The sequence below is a fragment of the Mixophyes fleayi genome, chromosome 3 (assembly GCF_038048845.1).
Source record: "Mixophyes fleayi isolate aMixFle1 chromosome 3, aMixFle1.hap1, whole genome shotgun sequence".
Lineage (NCBI taxonomy): Eukaryota > Metazoa > Chordata > Amphibia > Anura > Limnodynastidae > Mixophyes > Mixophyes fleayi.
In genome coordinates this window covers 165,225,346-165,245,995 of record NC_134404.1, presented here as the reverse complement: position 1 = coordinate 165,245,995, position 20,650 = coordinate 165,225,346, and positions in this window count along the sequence as shown.

The window sequence follows — 20,650 nt, the reverse complement described above, 5'->3', positions numbered from 1 at the left end:
GGCTAGTTTAGAGGAGTGTGCCCACCGTAGAGCTTTGGTTCGTAGATTAGGTTCCAAGAAAGAACAACCCCTGGGAGGTGTTTTGGGGGAGGTATTGGCAAGAGCGATCACTCTGGTAGGTGTTAGGATAGGCAGCGGCTTCAGGGATGTGCAGAGATCAGTGTTATCAAAAGATCGAGACAGGGCGTCCGCTCGGATTTTCTTGGACCCAGGATAGTAAGTTAGAATAATATCAAAACGTGCAAAGAATGATGCCCACCGAGCTTGGCGTGGGTTGAGGCACCAAGCTTCACTGATATAAAGTAGGATCTTATGGTCAGTTAAAACGGTTACTGGATGACGGGAACCTTCTAAGAGATGTCGCCACTCCTCCAAGGTGGTCTTGATTGCGAGCAACTCTTTGTCGCCAATACCATAATTTTTCTCATGCGGCAGGAATTTTTTAGAGAAAAATGCGCAGGGAAGATGAGTACCAAGTTCGGATCTTTGGAAGAGCACTGCTCCAATACCTATTGCAGATGCATCAACTTCCAGAAAAAAGGGTTCTAATTGATTCGGTTGAGAAAGGACTGGTGCAGACGAGAAGGCTTGCTTTAGGGAATCAAATGCCTTCAAGGCATCGGAGGACCATTCTCTGGGATTGGATGATTTCCGGGTCAGAGAGGGGCTATAATTGAGGAGAACCCCTTAACAAACTGCCTGTAATAGTTGGCGAACCCAACAAATCTTTGAATGGCCTTGGTGCCTTGAGGAAGAGGCCAACTATTAATGGCGGATACTTTCTTTGGATCCATGCGTAGTCCTGATCCCGAAACAATGTACCCGAGAAAAGGGAGTTGCTCAACTTCGAAGATACACTTCTCTAATTTGCAGAACAGTTGATTAGCTCGTAGTCGAGATAAAACTTCTTTGACATGAAGACGATGGGAGGAAATATCTTGGGAGAAAATCAAGATGTCGTCCAGGTAGACAACTACGGAGTGATATAACAGGTCTTGAAAGATCTCATTTACAAAGGACTGAAAGACAGCGGGGGCGTTACTAAGCCCGAAGAGCATAACTAGATATTCAAAATGTCCGTCCCGCGTGTTGAACGCCGTCTTCCACTCGTCCCCTCGTCGAATTCGTACCAAGTTATATGCCCCTCGGAGATCCAATTTAGTGAAGACTCGGGCTAAACTGATTCTGTCAAAAAGGTCCATTACAAGCGGCAGAGGATAACGATTTTTAATGGCTTAAGATTATGCCTATAATCAATGCAGGGGCGTAGAGATCCGTCTTTTTTCTTGACGAAAAAGAACCCTGCTCCGGCCGGAGAGGAAGATTTTCTGATAAACCCTCGGGCTAGATTTTCAGAGACATATTGGGGACATGGCCTGGGTTTCTGGCAGAGACAGGAGATAAGTCCTACCATGAGGAATCTGTTTTCCCGGAATTAAATCAATCGGACAGTCCCAAGGGCGACGAGGTGGTAGAATCTCTGATCTTTGCTTGGAAAAGACGTCCTTAAAGGTTAGGTAGACCGAGGGTAGTGCGGATGTCTCAGAATTGGTTTGAGTGAGACAAACGTTGGAGCGAGGAAAAAAGATACACTGATTATGGCACTGCAGACCCCAGGGGATAACTTCGGCACGAGCCCAGTCAAATTGTGGGGAATGGGTCCGGAGCCAGGGGAGACCCAAAATTAAAGGATTGACAGATTGTGGTAACACTAGGAATTGAATCCACTCTTGATGCAAGGCTCCAATCCGCAATTGAACAGCACTAGTGATGCTGGAAATGGTGCCGTTGCTGACACGATTACCATCTGCAGCTGTTAGTGTTAGCGTCTGTGGAAGAGCCAGAATGGATAACTGAAGCTGTGAGGCAAGAGAGGCCGAGATGAAATTTCCGGCAGCACCGGAATCCACGAAGGCTAGGATCTGCTTGGGTCCCTTAGAACTGACCAGTAGTACAGGCATAAGGAACTCAGGGTTAGAAGTTGAGTAGGGAGTGGAAACAGCTACTCCTAAGGCGGCCTCCCTAGTACCGTTTAGGAGGGAGCGTTTCCCGGTCTTTTAGGACAGAGGCTTAATACGTGTCCGGACTCTCCGCAATATAGACAAAGTCTCTGTTTGAATCGTCTCTCACGTTCCTCAGGCGTCAGTTTTGAGCGACCCAACTGCATCGGTTCCTCTCTAGCCGAAATAGGATTTTGAAAGGTAGGTGCCAAGCAGATGGGACGTCTAGTGAGATATCTCTCTGACGTTCTTTCTCTAAAACGTAGGTCAATCCGGATACACAGGGAAATGAGGGTATCCAGGTCAGAGGGAAGTTCCCTGGTGACCAGCTCATCCTTAATTCGGTCAGCAAGGCCCTGCCAAAAGGTAGCAATGAGAGCCTCGTTGTTCCATCGCAGCTCCGAAGCAAGGGTACGGAACTGTACCGCATACTGACCGACTGACATCAAACCTTGTCGAAGATTTAATAGACCAGAATCAGCTGAGGAGATACGACCCGGTTCGTCGAAGACCTTGCGAAACATGTCAATAAATGATGCGGAGTTCTCTAGTAAAGGATCGTTGCGCTCCCATAACGGTGAAGCCCAGGCCAATGCTTGTCCGCTGAGCAGGGAAATCATGAAGGCTACCTTGGTGCACTCAGATGAGAAGGCAGTGGAGTTGCACTCGAAATGGATTGCGCACTGATTGAGCAACCCCCTGCATCTTTTAGGATCTCCGTCATACTTTTCTGGAGAAGGAATTCTAAGCCCGGTAGAATGAGCCAAGGAAGGAGACGGAGCTACCGGAGCAACTGCGGCCAAAGACGGAGCAGCGGGAGGTTCCGCAGGGGAGGTTGGACCGCCTGAAAGGAGTCTAGACGAAACAATATCCCTTGGACACACTGAAGTAAACGGGCCTGGTCGGCTTCTTGCTGTTCCACTCGGCAGCCCAGGTGGATAAGCAGATCCCGAGCTGAGGGTTCACCTGTTCCATCTGACGTCATGGCCAGAGTATACTGTCACAACTTGAGTATTTGCTTACTGGTTTTGGCACTACTCACCAAAGAGGTCTAACGTGTCCCAGGTGTTCACCAGGAACCCCCGCAAGGGAGTATGGTCTTGGCTGCAGGAGGCACGCAGGTCGCGGTCCTCAGAGGGAGCAACCAGTGAAGCGGTAAGATGGAAATGGTGTCAGGCAGGCTGGGTCAGAACCGAGAGAATCAGGATATGCCACAGGGAAAATCCAATATCGTAGTCAAGCGTAGCCGGGTCCGGGGTCAGAAGCGCAGGAGAGAATAGTCAACAAGCCAGGTTCAATACACAGGGAGTTCAGAATTAGAATGGTCAGCAAGCCGGGTTCAGTACACAGGAGTTCAGAATAAGAATGGTCAGCAACAATCCGGGTGATTCACTGGAGAGCAAGGAAGGCACAGGAACGCTGGAGCTAGGTGGGACCTAATACTCTGGCACTCTCCTAGTGCCAGAGTGATCCTTAAATAGTGCTGCCTACAATTAGCGGCGGTGGTGACGCTGAACACCACCGCCGGAATTACTGGAGAGCTTTCCGTTGCCTAGCAACGAAACGCGACCGCAGACCCGGAAGTGTGCTTGATTGCCTAGCAACCGAGCGCTCTGTGGCAGCAGCAGGCGTCCGTCCCTGTGCGACGGACACAGCACGGGGACAGCGCCTGACAGGAACTTTCTCAATTAATACATTCTTATGTTTGTTGACATGCTCCCATCTATGATGTCCATCAGTATTTCAGGTTATTAGTATTCTTGGGAGTCTCCCTTCAATACTGGTGTGGCAAACTATTGTCTGATCAGGTAGTTCAGCTTCCCAATTCTCCAGTCTCTTTACGTGTGAAAAATTCAGACATAACGACCGATCTATAGAGTATTGGCGAAGCTTTAGACTTGGGGATCTAGTGATATTATATCTTGCGTCTATGGGCTTCTCTCCTCGTATTTCGAGGACCTCAGTGATGTTTCGTGAGAACGGTACTAATCCTACATTATGTTGTCCCTAAGGCACATGAGAGCACACCCAGCACTCAGTTTGGTTTAAGACCTTAACCCCTAGGAGTGATAATCATCTAGGGGATGCCCGCCCAAATCCAAATTACTATTGGACTGCATCATTGGATGCATGTCTATTCAACTAGGGTGTCACAGTACTTACAGATACAATATTCCTTAGACAATAGCCCCTCATACAGTCTTCGAATTCCAGAGTTAGCAGACCTTTTCATTACCCCTGAACCAAGATTGGCAACAGGCAGTATTGATTGTTCTAAGAACTTCTCCTCCAACTCAACTTCATCAGTATCACTACCGGACCCATTACATGGAAAGGTCCATCTGAAAGAGGGATATGGGATGGCTCCTTTCGTATTGTCTTACCGACATTTTTCCTCAAACAATTAAGACAAGACATTGCCTTCTTACTGGCTTGAGAAGAAAAGCCTGGTGTACACCAATATGCTCTAACCAGCTTACACATACCTTCTTTACCCAGATGAGTCAGAGCATGTGCTGCCTCAGCTAGGCCTGAGAAATATGCTCTGGGAGCCACGGGACTACCTTTTCCATCTCTCCAGAGTCCAGAGGACTTCTGACCACATCCTTTCGCCTACCAGACCACCTTTTCCTGTAGGGAACACAAATCTTACATTTCAATAAATTTTTGTGTGTTTGTCATTTGGAAAACCATCATCTTGTCAGTTGACATGTTAATACACAAACTTGCTGCCCACTTGGCAGCTTTGTCTGCCCTGCTATTGCCCACTGATACCGGGTCTTCTTTGTGGGTGTGGGCTTTGCATTTTATGATGGCTACTGTCTTAGATAATTGTATCACTGTCAAGAGTCCTTTTATGTGCTTTGAGTGCGCTACTGGTGTGCCTGGCGCTGTCATAAAGTTTCTAAGATGCCAAAGGGCCCCGAAATCATGCACTACCCCAAAAGCGTACTTAGAGACAGTGTATATATTAGCTGATTTTCCACCTGTCAACTCAAAGGCTCTTCTTAGTGCCACGAGTTTGACCACTTGGGCTGAGTGAGGTGGGCCAAGGGGTTCAGCTTCTATAATATCCTCATCACCTACAACAGTATAACTGGTACATAGTTCTCCTGTGTCTTTCTGTCTATAGCAACTCCCATCAGTGTAAAATATAAAATCCACATTTTCTAAGGGGGTGTCTCTCAGTAAAAGTCGGGTTCAGATATTCCATACAGTCATGCAAAATTCACTTTCAGTTAGAGTCTTCTCTTCTTTCACCCTTTGTGCATCCCGAAGCACATAGGGTAGGAATGTAGCTGGATTTAAAGTATTGCACCATTTGATGGTGATTTTGGCAAGTGCCATTAGAGCTAGTTACCACTTTGTGAACCTTGCTGTGGATATATGTCTAGTTTGAGCAGAATGTAACAGAGCAGATACTGCATGTGGTGTATAGACAGTTGAATTGTGTCCTAGTACTACAACCTTGCTCATCCTTCTGCTCTTACCAGAAGAGCAGTTGCTGCTACACTTTTTAAACATGTAGGGAGTGATCTTGCCACAGTGTTCAATTGTGCACTGTAGTATGCTACCGGTCTGCTAGCATCACCATGTTTCTGTGTTAAGACACCTGCTCCACTACCACAATATAACTCAAAAGGCTTTTAATAATCAGGTATTCCCAAATCAGGTGGTTTAGTCAGAATCTCTTTAAGGTTAAAAAATGCCTGCTCTGACTCCTCTGTGTTTGTAACATGCTCAGGCTTTTAGGATGAGTCTAATTCCTGCAATGGTAATGGCAGAATAGAAAAACCTGAAATACATGATCTACAATACCCACACATCCCTAAGAATGTACGGATCGGCTGTTGATTCTGCAGCAGGGTCATGTTTTGTATGGTCTGAATTTTGTACATTGTCAGGTGTCTCAGCCCCTGGGTGAGACAGTGTGCCAAGTATTTAACCTTGTTCTGACATGGATGTAATTTATACTTCGTAACCTTGTGTCCTGTCTGTGAGAGATGAAGCAACAACAGTTTAGTATCATGCACAGATGACAAACGAATCAGATCACAGCAACAAATCATCTACACATCGAATTAGAACAGACCCATTGCTTGGTTTGAAGGATTGTAAATAGTCATGTAAGGCCTGGGAGAAGATACTAGGGCTGTTAATGAATCCCCGGAGATATCTTGTCCATGTGTATTGCACCTCCCTATAGGAGAATGCAAAGAAATATTGACAGTCAAGATAAAGAGGGACAGAGAAGAAGGCAGGACAAAGATCAATGACAGTAAAATGACTGTCAGATGGAGGAATCTGCATAAGGATGACAGCTGGATTGGGCACTGTAGGGAATTGGCTCTCAACTACTTTATTAATTCCCCTTTGGACTAATCTCTAGCTCCTCCCCCCATTCTTCTTCACTGGGAAAATTGGACTACTGGCTGTGCTAGATGTACGAATTAAGATCCCTTTTTGCAGCAGCCTTTCAATTACAGGATACACCCCTAATTCCACCTCCGGTTTTAATGGGTACTGCAGGTTTTTTGTGTCCTGTCCATCTTTGGTCTATAGGGAACCCAGTATTTGAGATTTTGCCTACCTGAGATGGACTTTTTGTTATAGAACGGTAGAGTGCAGCATTAACTGTTACGGGGTGTCTCTAATATGTCCTGTACCTCATGTGCAACCTTCACTGGTACATCCAAAAATGCACCTTCTGGGTTGCAGTAAATAACACATCTCATTTCACAAAATAAATCCCTGCTCAGTAGGTTAGTAGGGGCCGCTGCAGTCAAGAAAAATGAATGCTTTGTGTCCAGGGGCCCGATAGTAAGCTCTGCAGGTTTAGTAAAAGGTTAATGTAGCACTCTGCCCAATACTGCCATAGCTGGAACAGTTTTGTTAGTAACCTGTAGACTTTATGGAGAAGTTATCACTTAACTGGCCGCCCCTGTATCTACAAGAAAAGTTTGTGTTACATCAGATACATCAAATGTCACTGTAGGTTTTTCCCCTAAGATTTTCAGTTAACCTAACTGGTTGTAGAATACAGGTATGACCTGACCCCTAGTGTTGACTATTGTTGTCCCGCAAAGCATTTGCAGTATGATGTGTGCAGGCAACTGTTGGGAAACCTCTGAAACTTGTGTATGCCTTCTTTCTGGGTATCTATGCGATTCCCTCCTAGGTGGCCCAAATCTTCTATTGTCACCCTGTTACCCTCTATTTGTTCTCTCGTGACAGTTTCTTGCTCCATGTTCAATTTTAAAACATTTAAAAAAACCTCATTGGCTCTTGATATTTTCGCTCCCCATAATAAGTGTTGTTATACTGTGGTTGTGTGTGTAGTCCTACTAATGCTTGGATACTGTAACAGAACTGATGGGATATCCGCCCAGCTCTAGACTGGCGCTGGCAGGCCTGTGGTGCGGAGTCTAACATACCTCCTTGTGTTCACCAAGAACCGCCACAAGGCTGGGATGGCAACCATACAAGATAAAGAAGGGGTACTTGAAGGCCACTTCATGATAATGATAGATATGAGTGAACTCTGCCCAGGGAAGCAATCCAATTGTCTTGGTTGGCAGAGACGTAAAACCTTGGAAACTTCTCCAACTCTTAATTCATTCTTTCGGTCAATCCATTAGTCTGGGGATTGTATGCAGAAGAAAGGTTGAGTTTGGTTCCTAATTTATGGCAAAAGGCTCTCCAGAATCTGGATACAAATTGAGATCCTCAATCAGAAACTATGTGTGTAGGGCAACCATGAAGCCGAAAAATCTCTCTGATAAAGAGATCAGCCAAAAGGGGTGATGAAGGGAAACCCTTGAGGGGAACAAAATGTGCAACTTTAGAAAAACAGTCAGTAATGACCCGGACAATGGTACATTCCTTAGAAACCGGAAGGTCTGTGATAAAATCCATTGATATTTGGGACCACGGAACATCGGGAATAGGTAAAGGAATGAGAGGACCAACTGGTATTTTCCTGGAAATTTCATGCTGAGCACATTTAGAGTATGCAGCGACAAAGGCTTTAACATCCTTACGCATGGAGGGCCACCAGTACTTTCGGGAAATCAATTCCCAGGTCTTCAAAATGCTTGCATGTCCTGAGAAGAGGGAAGAATGGGCCCAATGCAATAACTTAGCACGTAAGTGTATTCCCACAAAAGTCTTACCAGGAGGACAACCTCTTTCTGTTAGAGGAGTGAGTGCCAACACACAGTTGGGATCCAAGATTAACTTGCTTTTCTCCGAAGACTCAGTATCGGAAGTATCAAATGAACAGAAGAGGACATCCGCTTTGGTATTTTTAAAGCCCGAACGGAATGTAATGTTGATATTAATGTTGATATTAAAACGGAAAAGAAAAATATAGCCCATCTGGCTTGACAAGGGTTCAACATTGTGCTGATGGTAGATAGAACAGATTCTTGTGGTCGGTACACACTGTTACCAGAAAGTGAGCACCCTCAAGCAAATGTCTCCACTCTGAAAGGGCCAGCTTGATGGCTAACGATTCTTTATCGCCAATTCCATAATTCTCTTCAGCAGGTAGGAAACGGCGAGAGAAAAAAAACACAGGGGTGGAGTCAACCATCAAGGTCTCTTTGAGACAGTATGGCTCCAACTCCAACAGAGGATGTGTCCACCTCTACAAAGAAAGGAAGTTGACAGTCAGGTTGGTGAAGGATTGGAGTTGAAGAGAATAAAGCCTTGCATTCTTTAAAGGCTTTGATTGCCTCTGAAGTCCAAAGTTTGGGTTTAGCAGACTTGAGTGTGAGAGCTGTGATGGGAACTACTAATAAAGAGTATTCCCTGATGAATTTTTGGTAATAATTGGAAAACCCTACAAAATGTTGAGTGGCTTTAAGGCCGGAGGGTTGTGGCCAATACAAGATGTCTGAGTTTGGACGGGTCCATTTGAAGTCCGGTCTCTGAAATAATATAACCGAGGAAAGGTCATTTACTCTGCTCAAAAACACACTTCTTGAGTTTAAGGAATAGCTGATATTTCCTCAACCTACTCAGGACCTCCCTCACATGTTTACGATGCATTTGTAAATCTGAAGAGAAAATAAGAATGTCATCCAAGTAGTCCACCATGAATTGATAGAGAAGGTCTTGGAAGATAGAATACCGCGGGGGCATATATAGTCCAAAGGGCATTACAAGATACTCAAAATGTCCATCGCGGGTGTTAAATGCTGTCTTTCATTCGTCCCCCTCTTTTAACTTAATTAGGTTATAAGCACCCTTAAGGTCCAACTTGGAGAAGATGGTAGCACCCTTGATCCGGTAATAGAGTTCAGAGATCAACAGAAGAGGATACCTATTCTTCACAGTAATAGAATTAATAGCTTGGTAATCAATACAGGGCGCCCGTCCTTTTTCTTCACAAAGAAAAGCCCCGCAACTGTAGGAGAAGATGATTTTCGTATGAATCCTCTCTAGATTCTCCTGGACATATTCGGACACAGCATTAGGCTCTGGAATTGACAAGGGAAATACACGTCCTCTAGGAATGGGCTTACCAGGCTGAAGATTGATACCGCAATCCCAATTTCTATGAGAAAGAAGTTCAGTGGTCTTTTGTTTGCAGAAGACATCCGCAAAACTCCAATACTAAGTAGGCAGCAATTGGGGATTGCCAAGATGGGTGGTTGATCTTAGGAACAACAGGAACCTTAGTCAAACAATTAGTGTGACAAAAAGAACTCCAAGATAGGATATCACCAGAACGCCAGTCCACCACGGGGAGTGAAGACGAAGCCAGAGAAGTCCCAGTATAAGTGAAATAATGGCTTTGGGTATCACTAGGAGGGAAACAGTCTCACAATATAGTGCTCCAATCCTGAGTGTTAGAGTCACGGTCCTATGTTGGATGAGTCCTCCTGTCATTTTCCCTCCATCAATAGCCATAAGAGAAATGGAAATTTCCAAGGACTGAGTTGGAATAGCTAACTGTGAAACGATGGCTGAGAAAATGAAATTGCCAGCGGCACCGGAATCCAACAAAGCAGGAACAGAGGACATAAAAAGAGGATCCCAACGTAACCTCTCCATTCGATGTTGGGCTTTGTCATTTCCCGGTCACTTTGGACAGGTTCCTAAGACATAATCAGTGATGAAGAATTCCAGTGACAGCATTGGATACTCGGCCTGGTTCATCAAATATCTTTTTAAAAGTGGACAGGAAATTGAAGCAATTATGTAGTAGCGGATTATTCCTCTCCCAGAGAGGTGAAGCCCAGGCCAAGGCATGACCTGTCAAAAGGGAGATTATATATGCAACTTTACTTTTTCAGACGGAAAGTTTCCAGGGAGAAGTTCAAATTGTATTGCGCATTAGTTTAGAAATCCTCTGCGTAACTTAGGGTCCCCATCGAATTTAGGAGGGTTAGGAATACGCAGAGAAGAGACTGACCTAGCGGTCGGTCTGAAAGCAATAGGAGCTTCAGGAGGAGATGCTGCGACCCCGGATGCCGCTATTGTTGCCTGCAAGGTGTCCATCCAAGTCCCTGTAGGAACTTAAGTAACTGCTCCTGATTAGATTCTTGTTTCTTCACCCTTCTCAACAGATGTTGGAGCAAATCCCTAGGAGAAGGGTCCCCCGGTGTATCCATTGGTCAGAGCAAACTGTAACAGAAATTATGGGATACTTGCCCAACTCTAGAATGGCACTGGCAGGCCTGTAATGTGAATTCTAATGAACCCCATGGTGTTCCCCAAGAACTACCGCAAGGCAGATGGGCTTAGCTGCAGAGGTTCACAGGTCGCGGTCCACAGGTCGGCCTCTAGAGGTAAGGCTGTGGGAGATATAAGAGCAAAGAGGAATGCAGCAGATATACAAAGTCAGGTAAGCTGGGGTCTGGTACACAGGTATGACAGCAGATACTCGTGGTCAGGAAAGCCGGGGTCTGGTACACAGGTACATCAGCATGAAGGATTCAGCAGAACTCTTAGTCAGGGAGCCGGGTCTGGTACACGAGGAATGGAGAGCAAGGATAGTCAGCAAGCGGGACTGGTACACTGGAGGACAAGAAAAGCACAGTACACAGGCAGGAGTTGCTCTGATGCTGCCCAAGTGTTAGAGTGATGTTTAAATAGACACTGTGATTGGAATTCCCCGCCCCGCGATCATGTGACCTGCCGATACCCGGAAGTGAGAGCAGGGTCTGCGGCGATCGCGGCGCTGGAAAGGGGAGAGGCAAGTGTAACAGATACTTACCAACATTAACCTATCATTATGTGCCTCCTTTCTCTTACCTATATTTTGGTCATGTTCCACAGCAGATCCCCTAAGAGCATCTACCGTGATTCCTATCCAATTAGGTAAAGAGGTCTGTACCCTAGTATTTAGATTCTTGGAGACCTTCCATTAGTACTGTAACAGCTACCTCCCTGTGATGCACATCATCCTTTATGTCTGATATCTCATTGTAGCTGGTCATTGCTGTCAAGGCTCTGGCAAAGTAATCTAATGCATTCTCACTATCCTTTTGTTTAATAGAGAAAATTTTGCTCCAGTTCAATACTACTGGAAAGTATATTCCCAATTGAAAGGTTATATTTTGAATATTTACGTGATTATCATCATCTGTTAAGGACTTGTCTTCCTCTAGCATACATTTCTTAATAAACTGTTGTATGGCAGTATTGGGAGGAAGACGGGCCCTCAACACTACTTGCCAATATTTATTAGTTGGTTCATGAGCATTGCAAATTTCTTAACATCTGGCTAAATCTTTCCTTGGATCTGGGAAATCAAACATAATTTTTGTCCATGGACAATGCAATGCCACATATTTTATGGGAACAACAACATCTTTGTCCGCTTTCCCATTGAGAACTGCTATTGTGCGAACAGGGTGTAAGCCTACTAAATCACTACATTCTGAGCTGATTGCTGGAATCACTGTCTCAGTACAATGAATGTTCTCCCGCCTATTGGTTTCTACACTACTGTCTAACCAGTTTCAGCCACTGCCCCTGCTGGTGGTAACGCTCGGTTTCCTTGCCTGCGTGGCACCTCTTGCATGTTAATTGCATGGGCAATGACTGAATTAACAGTGGGTTCATCATCTTCAGAAACATTACCTTTAATTATAAGTATTTTTATCATTTTTGGTATCGGCTGTACTTTTCCCCACGCGCGTGCACTCCCTCCTCTTCGTAAGGCTTCCTTCCTCTATGCATAAGCTATCCTTCCACGTGTTCCCTTCCTGTTGCCACAGTTTTAAACAGTCATTGTGTTTAATACTTCAGGATCAAAACTACCAACCTTAGAAAAGGGTTTCACACATTCATTGGCCATCTTATCAAACTTATCACAGTACGCCGTTGCATACACACCATATTTCTTACACATAATATACCTCGCAAACCCTATTGGCCCTGCTCTGACCTGTACGCTAGTCATATCGGCCATCTCACACATTTGTTTAGCACCCATGTGGAAACGGAATCCTAAATGCTTCATGGTGCAAAACTCCTGTGAGAGATTTGTGGTGGCCGTGAATGAATTCCGTAAGCTGCCTCCACTCACTTCTTCTCCACTGTGTACCACTAAGCAATGCACGCGATTGCCAATGTACCCAGCAAGGTCCCCTAACTCAGTCACGCTCAACTGGTAGTACGAGAATGTCAACGTAGTAATACTCGCTCTTTCCAGTGACGTTTATGTTAAGTACTCTACCACTGGGAGCACTAAATATTGAATAATACCAGCCGTTCCAGCATATTTCCTCCAATCGTTCACAATAAGTCAATCAATTGCTATGTATGTAACACGTTCAGTGCGACCGTGCAGCATACAGATACTAAGCTAACTGTATACCACGCAATTACAATTAGTCACAAAATTACCCTACTTTCGTAAATACAGTATACCTTCTTTGTATACCCTTCCTCAGTTATCTTTTATACCATTTCCTCAACAGCAAAAAATACTTTCCCTAAATGGTTGTAATAACTTCTCAGACGTTTTAACAATTCACTTCACTATAAAATACAACAGGACTATCTATCAATAATAAACTATGGCAAATATACAGGGAAAAATATATATGCGTACTCTATGCAAACAAATCACATTTACATTGCAAAATGACAACAAACAGTTTTTCCTTCTTGTCCCTAAGTTTTAACCAGCGCCCCTTAGATTACACAAAGCGAATATTCCGTTTTGCAACACAGAATAATAAAAAGGCACAGAACTATTTGCATTCTTACCAAATTATAACGCGTCTTCCACCCTTTATTAAGAAACCGAAATCTGTAGGTTTTACGAATTTTCCAGTAGCGTGATCTACGTTCACTAGCCCCCAAATTGTTATATTCGTTTAGTTGCTAGAAATAAATATTGTCCGCTGTGATCAATGTGGTTCCAACGCAGAAAAGATATTTATTAGCAATATGTAACAAATGACAATAAAATAAAAGTAAAGCCAAAAAACATATGCAGCGCACTGGATCCAGCAAACAGTCATTCAGTCCTAAAGCCTGTGGTCAAAGTAGACTGAATGTTGGTCACAGTGCCTGGTTTATATACAGTACCGTGATGATGTTTTGGCATTTTTCCATTGGTGCAATATTTAGGACAGTCCAGTACAATGCAAGTCATAGGTCAGTTCATACGATGCTCCCTCAGGAGCCCGCTTAAATACTGGTTCAAACCAGGCTATTAGCATTCCAAACACATAAAAAGTGTATTAATATAACAGTAAACAGGATACATTTCCAATATTCTGAACCTTAGGTGTCAATAAAGTGATTTTAGCATTATTATGATAAACTATTATATTTACATATAAAAGACTATGTGCTTGTTATGGCTCACGCCCCAGGTATCATCTCCTAGAACCGCTTCAGATGTTTTTGCCTATAGCAGCCGCCTTTCCCGTAGAGCGGAACTTGCTCACAGGTACTCGGATGCTCCCCGGTCTTGTTCTCTAGTAGTAGGAGCTGATCACCTGCGTTACGATCTCAGGTTATTACAAAAAAGGAGGAACTTCTGGCAGAAGGTGGTATGCAGTCCCACAGTACTACAAGGCCCAGGCTTGATGGACTGAATGTACGGGAGATCTGTGTCTGAATCCAGGCAAAGGATCTGGGTAACTGATGAAATAACTGAGTCAAGTATTCAGGCAAAGGTTTCAGGGTCACAGGCAAAACGGCAGCGTCAGTATCCGATCAAGGGGTCAGGATCACAGGCAAGTCAGCATGGTCGGTATCCGAGCAAGGGCTCAGGGTCACAGGCAAATCAGAAAGGTCGGTATCCGAGCAAGGGGTCAGGGTCACAGGCAAATCAGCAAAGTCGAAATCCAGGCCAAACGTCAGCAACCAAGGTATAGAGAACAGCAGGTACACAAAAGCAGGAGAAGTATGCTTGGGAGCAGGGACTATAACCGGCAGGGAGGCTTGGCCCTCCCTGCCTAATATACAGGTGGCAACCAATCAGATTATTGGGGCACAGCAGGAATCATCAGTCACAGGGGGCTGATGATTAATTACCCATTTGCGCAAGCGCCTGGCTGCCCAAGATGCCGGGACGCGGAGTTTCAACAATAGAACGTCCCGGCCGTTGCCTTGGCAACAGCCGGGACAAACCGTAAGTGACATCCCGGACGTCATGACGCTGGGCGCGAGAAGTGAGTCACGGCAGTGCCCGGAGCCGCCACGGCTCGTGACAGTGCCCCCCTTGAGGAGGGGTCAAGGAACCCAAACATCCAGGTTTTCCAGGAAATCAGCAAGTAACTTATCTGAATGTAAATTTCTTTGCGGCACCCAGGAACGTTCTTAAGGCCATAACCCTTCCAATGAACAAGGTAACGAACCTGACCCTGACTTTCTTTGAGTCAAGGATCTTCACTACCTGAAATTCTTGATGTCCATTAACCGAGATAGACTGAGGTCTGGGGGATCGTCAAGGTCCGAATTTTCTGGAAGACAGGGCAGGTTTCAACAAGGAGCAATGGATTGTATTGGGAATTCTAAGAGATTCTGGAAGCTTAAGTCTGAAAGCAACTGGGTTGATTTGTTTTGAGATGGTAAAAAGGTCCAATAAATTTAGGTCCCAACTTCTTGCAAGGTTGACCGAGTCTTATATTCCGAGTAGAGAGCCAAATTGAATCTCCAACCCTGAAGGAGCAGGCAAAACGATGTAAATCAGCAAAGACCTTGGACCTAAAAGAGGCTCGGAGTCATGACTGATGTACCGATCTCCAAATCCTCCTAAGCTGGGTGGCTGTAGCCCTGGTTTCAGGTAGGCTATTGGTAGGCAGAGAGGAAAATGAATTGAAGTAAAAGGGAGAGTACCGGGAAGAAATTTGGCATGCGTTGTATGCAAATTCGGCCCATGGATGAAGGTTAGCCCAGTCGTCGTGATTCTTGGATATATATAACCATAAATATTTCTCCAGGGATTGATTCACCCTTTCAGTCTGTCCATTTGAGTGCTGATGGTAGGCGGAAGATAGGCTGAGACTGATACCTAAGAGGGAGCAGAAGGCCTTCCAGAAAGCTGCTATGAATTGTGAAACCCGGTCAGACACTATATCTGTCACGGGCACTAGGAGTCTTTACCCAGGGATCACCAGGTGATAGGCCTACCAGAGCAGTATAGGTGGTAATATGGTACTCTGGTAGCAGGGTGATCACGGAACAGGAAATAGCAGATGATGAGATGCTCAGGAAAGTCTATGACTAGCAGCACTGGCAATATGATGGTAATAATACACGAGGAACTGTATGGACAAAGGACACGTGAAGGTAGTCAGTGGTCTGCGGTAGCAAGTTGTACCACTGCTATAGTGAGGAGGAATGTCCAACAGAAACGAGGAGGTGATGAGAGTCAGCGGTCTGCGGATAGCAAGTTGTACCGCTGTCAGAGTGAAGGAATGGAATCCAAGTGGAGGTATCCGGGGAGTCAGTGGTCTGCGTTAGCAAGTTGTACCACTGCTATGTGAGAGGATACAGGAACAGGTGAAACTGGAAACAGGGATCAGTGGTCTGCCACTAGCAAGTTGTACCACTGAATATATATGTGAGGAGGTGCACGGGGAGAGACTGCAACACAAGATATACACGGGCACCTTAACTTTGATCCACAGTAATATGCACAATATATATGTATATATGACTGAACAGCACTGCCAATATAGAAAGTCTCTTGAAGTAATCCAGCACGAGATAACACAGTCAATGATGGCAATAGACTCAGCGGATAGCAAACTCCAGAGGAGAACCAACACAGTCCAGCAAGGTATGCAATACACAGCACAGTCAATGAGAAGTATGCATACCGTGGTTCAGAAGCAGGCAGTCAGACAGGAGCGCAGAGACACCTGAACGGCAGGAGGCCGGCAGGATGCAAAGTCCCTGGATGGGTGAAGCGGTGGTCTAGTAGGTGCAGCGCACAGGTAGGTAGACCAGCAGGGAACACAGGAAGGCGTGGAGAGCAGATCAGCAGTAGATGGATGAGTAGCGCTGAGGAGTAGCAGCAGCGGGTCTCTGCGGAAACACGGAGGTAGCCAATAGCAACCAGCAGGTGCAGTAACGATGGGACACGGGAGAGCAGAGTTGAACTGGAACTGTTGATCACGGAGAGTAGCGGATAGCAGTAGTGGCAGCAGTCTCAAGGAAACACGGGAGAGCTGACAAGAACTGAAGACTGAAGCGCACAGAGGCAGCGGATAGGAATCAGCCAAACAGTCACGATGAAACACAGACGGGTTGCAGGTTGAAGACTTTAGTGCACGGAGGCAGCGGATAGGAATCAGCTAACAGTCACGATGATGAAACACAGACGAGTTGCAGGTTGAAGACTGTAGTGCACGGAGGCAGCGGATAGGAATCAGCTAACAGTCACGATGATGAACAGGTGAGTGGATGTGGATGGAAGACTGTAGTGCACGGAGGCAGCGGATAGGCATCAGCTAACAGTCACGATGATACATGGTAGAGTTGAAGTGGTTAGAAGACTGTAGTGCACGGAGGCAGCGGATAGGAATCAGCTCAACAGTCACAATGATACACAGAAGGGTAGCTGTGGTATGGGAACCACAGTAGTAGAAGTGGTTTGGAAACCACAGAGGTAGAAGTGGTTTGGAAACCACAGGAATCAGCTGGGCTGAATAAACGAGGAAACACAGGAACACCTTCAGAGACTCATGGGGAATGAGACTCCAAGATCAGGCAACGTGGTGTTGACCACAGGTGCTTAATATAGGGAGTGTTGCCTGATCTGCCAATTAAGTTAAAGGAACATACACTGAAGGATTAGAAAGGGCTGCGCATGCGCAGTCCCTCAGGATGGAGGACGGCCACGGTTCCTAAATGTCCGGGAAGAAGCACTCACAGTCCGGTGAGTGACAGTACCCCCCCTTTTAAAGGTGGGCACAGAACGCCTGGAACCGGGCTTGTCCGGATTTTTGGAATAAAACTTCTTCAGAAGGGCAGGAGCACTAAGGTCTTCAGCTTTGATCCATGAGCGCTCTTCAGGACCAAAGCCCTTCCAATGAACGAGGAAACGGAGAACTCCTCGCGAAATTTTTGCATCCAATACCTCAGTAATCTCGAAATCCTCCTCCTGATGAACTTGAACTGGCTGCGGTGCTGAGGGAGGAGTCGAGAAACGGTTGATGATGAGAGGTTTGAGCATGGACACATGGAAGGCATTGGAAATCCGAAGATTCTTAGGAAGAAGAAGTTTAACACATACTGGATTGATAACTTGAATGATCCTATATGGACCAATAAAACGAGGGGCGAATTTCATAGATGGAACCTTCAAACGAATATTTTTGGTAGATAACCAGACACGATCTCCAATTTTTAGTGGTGGAATAGCCCGCCTCTTCTTATCTGCGAAAGACTTATATTTGTTAGATGTCTTCTTTAAACAGGTTTTGACCTGAGACCAGATATTTTTGAAGGTCTGACAAGCAGTCTCCACAGCAGGAACTTGGGTGGGCGGGAGGGCAGGAAATTCCGGAAAAGACGGATGGTGACCGTAGACCACAAAGAATGGAGTTTTGGATGATGACTCATGGTACATGTTGTTATGGGCGAATTCAGCCCAAGGAAGCAATTCTACCCAGTTGTCTTGGTTGGCTGAAGAGAACATCCTTATAAAAGTCTCAAGATCTTGATTGACTCGTTCCGTTTGTCCGTTAGATTGCGGATGGTAAGAAGATGAGAGTGCTAATCGTATGCCCAAGGTTTTACAAAGGGCCCGCCAGAATCTGGAAACGAATTGTACTCCTCTATCTGACACAATCTCAGACGGACATCCATGGATGCGGAAGATTTCTTTAATGAAATGTTCAGCCAGAGTAGACGAGGAAGGTAAACCGGACAGAGGGACGAAATGAGCCATCTTCGAAAATCTGTCTACCACTACCCAAATAGTATTGTGATTCTTACTTGGTGGCAAATCAGTAACGAAATCCATACTAATATGGGTCCAAGGCTTGGACGGAATGGGTAGTGGTCGCAGCAACCCTGCTGGAGTTCTGCGGGAGGATTTGAACTGAGAACATAAATCACAGGAAGCAATAAACTCTTTGACGTCTCTCCTCATTGAAGGCCACCAGTAACTTCGAGAGAGAATCTCAAAGGTCTTGTGTTCACCGGCGTGTCCAGAAAAACGAGAGGCATGGAACCACGAAAGGATTTTCCTCCTCAGAGTAGGAGGCACGAGGGTCTTCCCAAATGGTAGCATTTTGGTGGATGAAGCAGCCAGAGAAATACATTTGGGGTCAAGAATAGCATGGTTGGGAACCTCTTCTACATCAGAGGACGTCACAAAAGCTCGAGATAGAGCGTCAGCTTTCTTGTTCTTAGCGGCTGGTTTGAAGGTTATAATTAATTCAAAACGGGAAAAGAAAAGAGACCATCTTGCTTGACGAGGGTTCAAGCATTGGGTAGATTGCAAATATGACAAGTTCTTATGATCCGTGAAGATCGTCACCGGATGGCGAGCTCCTTCCAACAAGTATCTCCATTCCTCTAATGCAGCTTTGATGGCCAGCAACTCCTTGTCCCCGATAGTATAATTTTTCTCTGCGGGCAGAAGACCCCGAGAGTAGAAGACACAAGGATGTAATTTTTGTTGCTCCGAGCGTTGGGAGAGAATGGCTCCTAAGCCCACATTAGAGGCATCTACTTCTAGGAAGAAGGGGAGTGTCACATCAGGCTGTCGAAGAATGGGAGCAGACGAGAAGGACTCTTTGAGAATTTGAAAGGCTTGGAGAGCCTCAGATGACCATTGCTTAGTATTAGCCCCTTTCCGAGTCAGGGCCACAATCGGAGATGCAATGGATGAAAAGTCTTGAATGAAGCGTCTATAGTAATTGGTAAAACCTAAAAAACGCTGGATGGCACGAAGAGTAGTTGGCTGAGGCCAATGTAATACAGCATTTACTTTGTCTGGATCCATCTTCAGGCCAACTCCGGAAACTATATACCCCAAGAATGGAATCTGGGGTAACTCGAATGAACATTTTTCCAATTTACAGAACAATGAATTTTTCCGTAGTCTGGAGAGGACCTCTGCCACATGTTGGTGATGAGAAGGCAGGTCCTGTGAAAAGATCAATATGTCGTCCAGGTAGACAACGACACATACATATAATAAGTCCCGAAAGATCTCATTGATGAAGCCTTGGAAAACAGCGGGGGCATTACACAGCCCGAAGGGCATTACTAAATATTCGTAATGCCCATCTCTGGTGTTGAACGCGGTCTTCCATTCGTCACCGGAACGGATTCTAATTAAATTGTAGGCACCACGAAGATCCAACTTAGTAAATATCCGAGCTCCCTTGATGCGATCGAATAGCTCAGTGATCAGCGGAATGGGATACCGATTCTTGATAGTAATGGCGTTGAGTCCACGAAAATCTATACAAGGGCGTAATGATCCATCCTTCTTTTTGACGAAGAAGAACCCAGCTCCAGCGGGAGAGGTGGAAGGTTGAATAAACCCACGCTGGAGATTCTCCTGTATGTACTCAGATGTGGCTTGAGTCTCAGGTAACGAGAGAGGATAGACCCGACCCCTGGGAGGAGTCTTGCCAGGTAGAAGGTCGATCGGACAATCCCAAGAACGATGAGGAGGAAGACGTTCAGACTGAGCTTTATCAAACACATCGGCAAATGAAGCATACTGAGGAGGGAGTCCCGGGGAGGAAGATGAGATGGAAGATTGCTGTACTTTAAGAGGAATAACTTGGGAAAGGCAACGATGGTGACATTCAGACCCCCAAGACGTAACTTGAGGGGTGCGCCAGTCAATCTGGGGAGAGTGACACTGAAGCCATGGAAGGCCTAAGACAATCGGACTTGTCGTAACTGGAAGAATTAAAAACGAAATTTCTTCATGGTGTAGTACACCAATCTGAAGAGTTACTGGAGACGTACTCTGGGTGATGAGACCATTGATGAGACGTGATCCATCTATAGCCGTCACAGTAATGGGTGTTTTTAAAGTAATCACCGGTAGGGACCATTGATTCACTAGTGATTTGGAAATGAAATTTCCTGCTGCTCCGGAATCAATCAATGCCTGTGACTCAAAGGACTTGGTAGCAAAGGAAATCGTAACATCAAAAGCGCAGACTTTAGATTTCATAGACGATGGAGAGGACTCC